The following is a 9,609-nucleotide window of genomic DNA, read 5'->3' as shown; positions in this document are numbered from 1 at the left end:
AAAGTCAAGAATATCGCTCATTAGTTTGCTAAAATGGCGTTACAAACACATGCAGGTACCAGTTCAGCATAGCCTAAATAAATATCCTAACATAACAATATAAACACACATAGTCAGAAAAGCATACATGAATAGGCAATAAAAAAACATGAATATCACTCAAAAATACGCTAACACAGCTTTATGAATGATCTTAAAATGGCATGGATCTAAAATCTGCAATAACAAAAAAAGTTGACTGTCATTCCCCTTTGGTGCCAAATAAAGAATTACAGCAGAATTTCAAAAACTAAGTGAGGACGATCCAGCTTATATCACAGCAGAATATAGAGCTCTATGCAACACCAGCCTATTCTTGTAAACGGTGGTTCAATGAAAAAATAGCAGGGCTAACCAATTCCACAGAGATACTGCAAAATCCACAGAATACGAAAGCTCATTGTGGGTCTTTCCTGATGCCTTCCTGCTTTCCTGCTACCATTTCTATCTGGAACCTGAGACTACTAACTTGAGAATAACCCTTATCCTGTTTTAACTATACTACTGGCTACCCTCCATCTTCATTTACAACAGAAGGCTACATTTTTCCTTCAAGGTCCCGATCTTAGAAGTGAACTTGCATTATAAAAAGATTTGCGATGCTGGACATGATGCTTGTTTAAAGTTTTTCTTTCTCACAAAGAACTAGCTCGACTCAAAAAGATGTTCAAGCGAAAGATGTGTGCAGGGGCAGGTCACAGTCCCATCCAAAATGCATATTATGTTGGTATGTTATGCTACTTTACCTTATGTTATGGTATGATATATTGTGTTCATGGTATATTATGTGCACTTCTATAGAAGTTTAATAACCTTCTGAGTTGCTAACTGATCAAATTTAAATTGGATTGTTAATATTGAATCTCGATCGGTTTTGTATTGTTGGGAGGTAAACCTTGTTGCACCAAGACAATGTGTTCCTTGACCTAAAAGATTGCATTCATAGAACTGCAAAGTTATAAACATCTAATAGAGTCTACAAAATTGGAATAAAAAATTAATTAATACAGTATGGTAAATGTGACATGTGAAAAAATGTTAAACTTAATGTTAAACATGTGAAATGTGACAATTCGCAGTAGACAAGGGGCCACATGCATCAAACTGTGCATTTGCAATTCCTAAATGGCGATTTTTAATAAATCACCATTTAGGAAACACAAATGCTTATGCATGTAGGAATCGCAAAACAAATTGCGATTCCTACACATTCCTTATTTGAGACTCGCAAATTGTGATTCGCAAATTAGAAATTGCTTCCCATTCATTCCTGTGGGCCTCTAGGTATTCGCAAATTGTGCATGCAATTTCAAGGGTGCAAAGGTGCCAAAAGGACACCCTGATGCACCCCTGAAATCGCTATCTAAACACATGTTGCACACACACAGGCCCCAAGGACATGTATGTGTGCAACATAGAACTTTGAAAAATGCACAGAAGTGCATTTTTCAAAGTTCACGCAAATTACCATCAAATCTGAATAGATGGTAATTTGCATTTCCTAATTGCACAATCACAATTTTTTGGGTTGTGGCATTGCATTGAGGGAATTACAATTTGCTATTCCCTAAATGCAATCACAATTTAAGTAATCACAATTTTAGCGATGACTCAAATAGCGATTTTTGCATTTGGGATGATGCATCCCGAATGCAAAAACTGCTGTCGCAAAGGGGCAAATTCACAGAATCTGCCCCTATGCAACCGCAATTTACAATGATGCATGTGGCCCAAGAATTGTTATTCATGGAGGTTGCAGCCAAAACCCTTGACGGGGAAGATACCTCTGTTACTGTTTCTCTCCTTTATATGACTGCTTCCTACTGAAAATGTATGCTGATCTGAGACTGGGCTGAGTTTTGTAGAATGCTCTTTATGAGTAATTCTGGTTTTTAAATTGATTTTGAAGCTACATGCTCCTCGATTTAGCCAATTTTCCATTTGACTTTGAATTGTTTTTGGGTTCTCAATAGACTAAAACTCTGATTCTGAGCTATAGATTAGGGAATCTATTACTTTATAGAACACGCTCAATTGAATTGATACCGATGACTGACCTGCTCTAAGCAATTTTCTTTATGATGAGATTTGTGTACACTTAATTGATTGATGAACTAACTGAATAAAGATAAAAAATAAATGTACTAATCTCCTAAAGAGAAATAAAGTTTTAAAATAGCAATTGCAACTCTCGTTAATGACTGAGCATAAACTGTTATTAATGTGAGATGTCTAATTTGCTCCTTGACTCCTAATACACAATTCAAATTTCCTTTGCATGAAAAAAAAAGATATGGGGACAGGCCTGAGCCTTACGCTTACCAGCGATTTTAATTTTGGACCACTACTGCGCTATCAGTTTTTGGTAGCAGAGTGTCCCAAGTTTATATATATCTAAATCCTGGAATCCAATGCCCAGCACTTGAAGAGCTGACAAGGTGTGATTTTCAAAGGGAATTACTGTTTTTGAGGTGTGAGTATTAATAGGGTGATGTGATCTCTAGTGTGATTGTAATTATACTTTTGTTGTGTTTTTGGTTTGAGAATAGATGATTGATGAAAACAGATGATCACTGGTTCATGTTTTATGTGAAGAGATTAAAGAATTCAGAACAGCATAGTCTAAGATCCTAGGATTTTAAAAGATTGAGACAAGTGTAGAAGACACTTGAATACATTCTTGTTTTTAGATATTGTAGATATTTTGTGGTATAGAGTGTGAGGTACCATCACCTACACAATTGATATAGAAATATTAATAATTTGTTGTGGCCAACTAATATTAATTGACATTGGCATAACCTAATTGCACAAGTAGGGAAAGATACATTGATCAGAGTAATTTCACACTGGTCGAGATTTCAGTTGCAAATGTGAAAATTCTTTTTGCATGATAAAAGTCCAAAGGTGTATCGCCCTTAATATTCAGGTTATTGAATTACTATTGTTTCTTTTAGAAAAGCATATAAGAACTCATATATGTTTTGTCTTGAATAAAAGTTTGTGATTTGTGAAGTGACAAGAGAAAATGTAAAGGAGAGTGAACTGCTACATTGGGCGAGATTATACGTCATCGTGGTCCGTGCTGAGATTGGTCGGTTGGTGTGCTTTCATGCTGGTATTGGTTGGTGACGTCAAGGTGCCGCCCTGTGATATGTCAGTGTATTGTGAATGCTGCATTGAGATTTGAGTACAGTATTTCGATAAATAACAACTGAACCAGGTTTGGGAGAAGAAAATTGATGGTAACAGAACAAATTCATAACATTGAACTGTGAATTATTGTTTTATGATTTTGTGAAAACATAATACTTTGTAAAGGATTCATGAGTTTTATGAGAGGAGATGTTACAGTTCTGATAAGGCAAGAAGAAGAGACACCTCCTGAGGGTGTGCCTGAACCTTTTATGTTGACTGAAGTGGGATTGGATACCTGTTTAAGACTATGTCAATGGTTTAGGATTCTTGAGAAAGAGGGCCCTATGAGGTTAGCAAAAAACTGGAGTTTTGAAATAAGAATTTTTGGGAAATTCAAGGAATAATTATGTGAAATCAAACTACCACCTAGACCGGTACAATTTAAAGCCTTGAACATGTGGGGAAAGGCATCAGGAAACAAAGAGAGGGACAGGTACCAGAAAAGGACCAACAGAGCAATGTGTAATTATGCAGAAGCAAGATGGGACGAGGAACAGCATATATGGAGGAAGGCTTTAGTTAAGGGAACTAGACTATTTCCAGCAATTTCTACTGAAATGCCATGAAAGGGGAAAAAAGCATACAAAAGAAAAGATAAAAAGAGGTAAGAAGAAGAACATGAAATAGATAGTGCTTCTTGGGATTACTTTTTAGATGTAATGTTGGCTGCTCGACCCCCACCCTATTTGACTATAACTGATAGTTCTAGTATTACTACCAGAGTAAGCAGCACAGTAGCGTCTGATCCTGAATCCACTGGTCATTTCAGTACCAATACAACCACCACAAGTATTGACTGTACAGACAGTGCTGAGACCAATTGCAACTGCGCCAGTGAATCTGAATTTAACTCCAGAGACAAAAAGAGATAAAAGAGGGTTACCTGTGAAGGGACCTGTCCTTACTTCACAGAATTCACATATTGTGGTGTAGAGATTGCCTCGGATGGTCCAAGCACTAACAGATGGGGGAAGGATTGTCCTTACGATACCAATAACTCAAGAGGAAACTAGCTTGTTTGGAGAAATATTTTTTCCACCATGTTTTGAAGAAGCTGTGGGTATTACAAATGACATCAGGCTTAACAGAAATGGCTAGTCCAGATCCTGGAAAAGAAAAGCCACTAAATATCTCAAGATTAAAAATGTAACTATAGAAAATTAGGGGATGTTTGGAGTTGGAGCGCATAAGCAACTATCAAGAAAAAGTATTGCTTTATGTATGCAAAGAAATTACAAGATGAGTAGCATCCAGAAATCGAAAATTGACTGAATTAGCTCAGAAATACGATGCAGAATTTCCAAAAAAGCACTCCTTATCAGGGGAGCTATTGAGTACATTTGGATGATGTTGCAATTATGAATATGCAACCTTCCGGTATGAGAATGCACATTATCAAATGATTAAAATTTATTAATAAATGGAGTGATTTTGAAAAACTAGAAACTAAATGGTCAAAGAAACATGAAAAGAAAGAGAAGCATCCAGAATTGGGGAAAAACAATAAAGGGCCACAGGAAGAGGGAGTTTCAGCTTATCCCCTTAGGGTAGTGGGCAGAGCATCTGTACATGCGTCTTGGAGCAAAGGCGGTCTTACTGCATTTATGAAAAAAACTCAAAATTGAGAGATGGGTCTGTGCAGTGGTACACACAAGTTGAAAGATTTGTGAAATTTTCGAAGATGTTGTGAAGTGATTTGAATATCCTTTTTGAAATCATGGTGCCAAGAGATTTGTGGGCTGAATGTAAGAGCACTGTACAATGGGCGCAAGATGAGCCACCAAGAGATAAATTCACTGAGGCACCATCTCCCAAAGTTATGGAAAAATATGAATCAATGATTACTTTCCTGAAAGGTTGAGTACCACCAAAAGATTTAGCTTGTTTGAAAATAAATTGCTTAAGGCGATTGAGTGGTGGTTGTAAGTTGTTAACATAGAATCTGTGAGAATCAGTTGTAGCAAAAATTCACAAGTATTTAAAGCTGTCCAATACCAATCCGACCTCACAATCATGATGCTGGCAGGGCGTTTCTCTCCAAAGGGGGTAAAAGAGGGATTTCTTCCAATTGATAATGTACCCTGAGTTGGTGCCAAACTGGGTGAGGACTTGCATAATAATTCCTAGAGACAGGGTGGGCTGGAGACATGAATCACTATGTCATCCCCATAAAGGGAGTTTTTGTCCACTCAATTGTGTGACCATTGAAGTCCTCATATCAAAGAATCCTGCTGGATCAAGGCAGCAAAGGGCCCCAGACTCAGGGCAAATATCAGGGGTAGTAGGGGTACCCCTGATGGGTGCCACACTGGACCCAAAATGTGGCTATTTAGTGCTCCATTAAGCACAAATCAAGATTGTGGGTCTGTATATAGGAGAGTCACCCAACTCGTACATCATGGCCCAAAGCCGAACTTACTAAACACATATAAGGCCACTCAATAGTATCAAATTACATTCTGGTATTGAGTTAGAGCATTAATTCATCTTCCTGTAGGAATGCGGACCGACCTGTAACTCCATCTAAGTGCCGCAGACTCCTAGTCATGTTCCTTTCCAACATGAAGCCTGATTGATCAGGATGTATTAGTTTTGTGATCACTTGTATGAGAAGCGAGGCCAAGACTTTAGCTAAAATATCTTTTTTAATTTATGTCCATATTCAACAGTGAAATTTGAATAAAGGAGGCACATTCTTTGGGCAGCTTGGTGCCCTTGGGAATAACTACAATCTTAGCCAGGTGTTGATCTTCAGTGAGGGATCCCAGGTCTCAGCTTTCTTTATATATTTTTAGCAAGAGCAAGATGATTTTAACTGATGTTAACTTATAAAGCTCAATGGGAACCCCACTAGGGCCCATCGATTTTCCTGAATTAAGATCGTGGATTGCCTGTAATTTTTCTTCCTCCATAAGGTCGTTTTCCAGATATGCCCTATCATCATCAGAATAATTTGGGAGCTGAGAGTCAGATAGGAGTTCTCTACAATCCTCTGTCTTTGTAGTAACAGCAGGGGAGTATTATTGAGCATAATAAGTGGAAAAGGCATTGGCTATCTTCTGTCTGTCCTTCACTCATTCTATAGTGAGAATGCATATTTAATGGACCCAGTGCTTCACCTTATCCCACGTATCCAGCTATGCCAGGAATTTCCTGTGCTTTGTCCCTAACTGTGTATAAATTATGTTGGCTCACTCTGTAACTGTTTTGGGCAGCATTTGAGGCTATGTCCCTATGTTCTCTCTTTTCTTCTTTAAACAAATGCTGAAGACATTGTTCATCTTGGATAAGAAGAGCAATTTCCAGATCTATAATTTCCTGCTCTTGCTTTTCTAGTTGTGCTCTCTTATCTTTCATGTGTCCTGTGATTTATGAAGGCCCTTGTCCCATTATGACTGTATTTTAGGCTTCTTAGTGGGTTTGCGCTGAGTAGGCTGAGTGTTCGTTTTTAGGAAAGTAGTTCTCTGTAGTTTTCCAGAGGCACTCCTGTACAAGTGTTTTTTTGAAATACTACGGGATGAGTACAATAGTATGAGTTTGGGGCTATATCGGTAGGCTGTAAGTCACCCAAATTAGGGAGTGATCTGAAATCCCCCTTGCCAAGTGTTGGACCTCACTAAAATGTGGGGTAAAATGTGCCAGCGTGAGAATATAGTCAAAGCGGGAGAGAGTCTCATGTGCCCCAGAGTGGAACCTATCGTGGACTGTAGTCGGGTTTATAAAGTGCCACACAACCGTGAGATCAAGTATCGACAGAAAGTCAGCAAAGGTCCTATCTGGACATTTTGCTATTCTCGCGGAGAAACAATCGCTGATGTTGTCTAGCGCTAAACTAAAATCACCACCTATCAACAGTATACCCTCCAAGAGGTGAATAAACAGTGTACTCAGTTCAGGGAAGACATTGTCATGGAGTTGTGGAGGATGTAAATGGAGATTATATTGATTTTTTTGCTCACCCATGTACTGGCAACAAAAATGTATTGGTTCAGATTGTCAGGCCAAATATCTTGAATCATAAGTGGTAGTGCCTTGTGCATAAGAATACCCACTCCCCTGAAGCCAGAGGTGTACCCTGCATGTGGTATGATGTTATATCCCCAGCGGTCCATTGCATGATATGTGTTCCCTTTAAGATGCATTTCCTGAAAGAGGGCTACATTTGCATGCATTATAATGTATAATAGGACTACTTTATGTTTCATTTTGTCACCCAAACTATTCAAGTTCCAGGAGATTTAATTGGTGATTCCAATATTAAGGTGGGTATTCATATATGGGGTTTTGGGAGTATCCACACCACTGTCCATGACTATTGGTGGAATGATGGAAAAGTAGTCTCTCTTGAGCTTGTGGAGCATACTTTCTCTGTTGTTTAGACCAGTGGTTTTGGCAGCATTGCAAAATAACATAAACAACAACAAACAATTCCATGAACCCTCCACCCTGCATGGCACACCTAAAACTACTAGCCCCCCCCCAATTCTGCAGAATTGTGGTCGTCCCTCAACATTTTATTGTGGGAGGTGAGCCTCAATATTAAGTGCCATTCCACCCTCCCTCCCCTATAAAAGAAAATAATTTACCTATTGTGTGCGTCATTGTCCCATTTTTGCTCCACTTCTGGTTGGCAGACTGTACCATATGGAACACAGGAGGAGTTTGCCAATAACATATTGCTGTTAATATCTTGCATTGAGAAGCATTATAACCTATGTGAAAATAGATAATCTGAGCCCCCTCCCCACACCCAGTGAGGCCAATAGTCAGTGGCACAAAGCACCTAGTCAGTTATCACTTGAATGTTGGGATGTGGAGCTCTGGGCTCCTCACGCATTGTAGCAGCATCAGTCTCACGGCACCACTGTCCTGTTCAGGGTCTAGGCTTTTGGCTCCCTACTATTCTCTATCTCTCCAGCCAGTCCTAAGCTTCATAGGGGCTCATGAAATGCCATGTCTTGCGCTCAGCCACAATCATTGAATATTTTATTTCTCACTTTCCCAAGGCCTGTTTGACTTCTAAGAAACATTCAGCACAGTCTTTGAACTTTAAAGGTAAAGTCCAGAAAAAATGTTATGACTGTGTTTTCATAGGTTACGCATGGGCAATATGTGCAATTTGCAAAATAGGTCTGGGTAACACCGGTTTGGGCAGAGTCCCAGGACTTCACCGAGAAGTACTTTGAAAAGCCCATTGGTTGAGGCATTTTTAGTATGAGGTCTTTAACAAACAGGTCTACAGTCGGCGCTACCACTCTCTCAGGGAGCCCAATAATATGTACGCTGTTGCATCTGAATCGCACTTTTTTCGCACTTTTTTGGTCTTCCAAGGTTTTCGCAACAGCACGTATTTCAGTGACCAGTGTTTTAGTAGCAAATTATCAGCCTTGAAGTTCAGCCTTGAACACTGAACTTCAAGGCTGATCGAACATAGTGATCGAGTATTCCATCTCTGACACTCTGTCCCCCATTTAACAAAGGTCCGCTCTGACCAGTGCAACTTCCACGGACATTGATTTTTTTTTATACTCCAAGGAGGTGCAGACTCCTTGTATTACTTCTATGAGGTGGGTGTGGGAAGCTCCTTTGGTGGAGGTTGGTGCTCCGTCAAGGTTTGCTCTTTATGATTCTCCGTAGGGGCTATGGAGTCTTTAATCAAGGCATATTTTTTCATTTTGGTGGATGGTGTGTGCTCCTTTACCACCTGTCATTATTGGTGTGGTGTTGAGTCTGGGCAAGCGTCTGTGGGCAACAAGTTTAGCTTAGCATCAAGGGGGGCCATGTATCCACATGGCGTTACTAGTAGCAGGTTAGTAGCAGGCCCCTCTTTTGTGTTGCAGTTTCACCAGTCCCAGTGGTGGCACCCCTTCACATGGTATGTCCAGGCAAGGGCGTGGTCATTTAGGTGGACTTGTTGGAGGTTTCGCACTGGGAAGCACTATGGAACAGTGGTAGCAGTGGCGCTTGCAGGTCATGAGTAGCCTCTCAAAAAACATGCCACACTAAGTGCAGTCTAGTATGGTACTCGTTTCTCAGGCACCCTGCAGGGCCCTGTTCCTTATTTCACAGGCACAGGTTCATCAGGGGTTGGATATTTTGACAGATTGATGGGGATTAGGCCATGGATGGGGGGAGTGCATTAGAAAGTAACCATCTTCCTCAGCGGTAGGCCATGCTCTGGTCAATCGATTTTAAACCAGATCCTGAAAAAGAATCTGGAGTAATTACAGATGTCAAATTGTTCAGTACTTGTCCAATGTAGTGGTGACTGGCTTGTGGTGTCAGAAACATGAGAAGCATGTAAACAAGATACAATTGATTTGTTAAATCACCTGGTAGAAAATCGAAATAAAGTGTCTCCAGGGAAACTGA

This window comes from Lissotriton vulgaris, chromosome 9 (genome assembly GCF_964263255.1).
Source record: "Lissotriton vulgaris chromosome 9, aLisVul1.2, whole genome shotgun sequence".
NCBI classification, from domain to species: Eukaryota; Metazoa; Chordata; class Amphibia; order Caudata; family Salamandridae; genus Lissotriton; species Lissotriton vulgaris.
Note: the sequence above shows the minus strand (reverse complement) of the source record.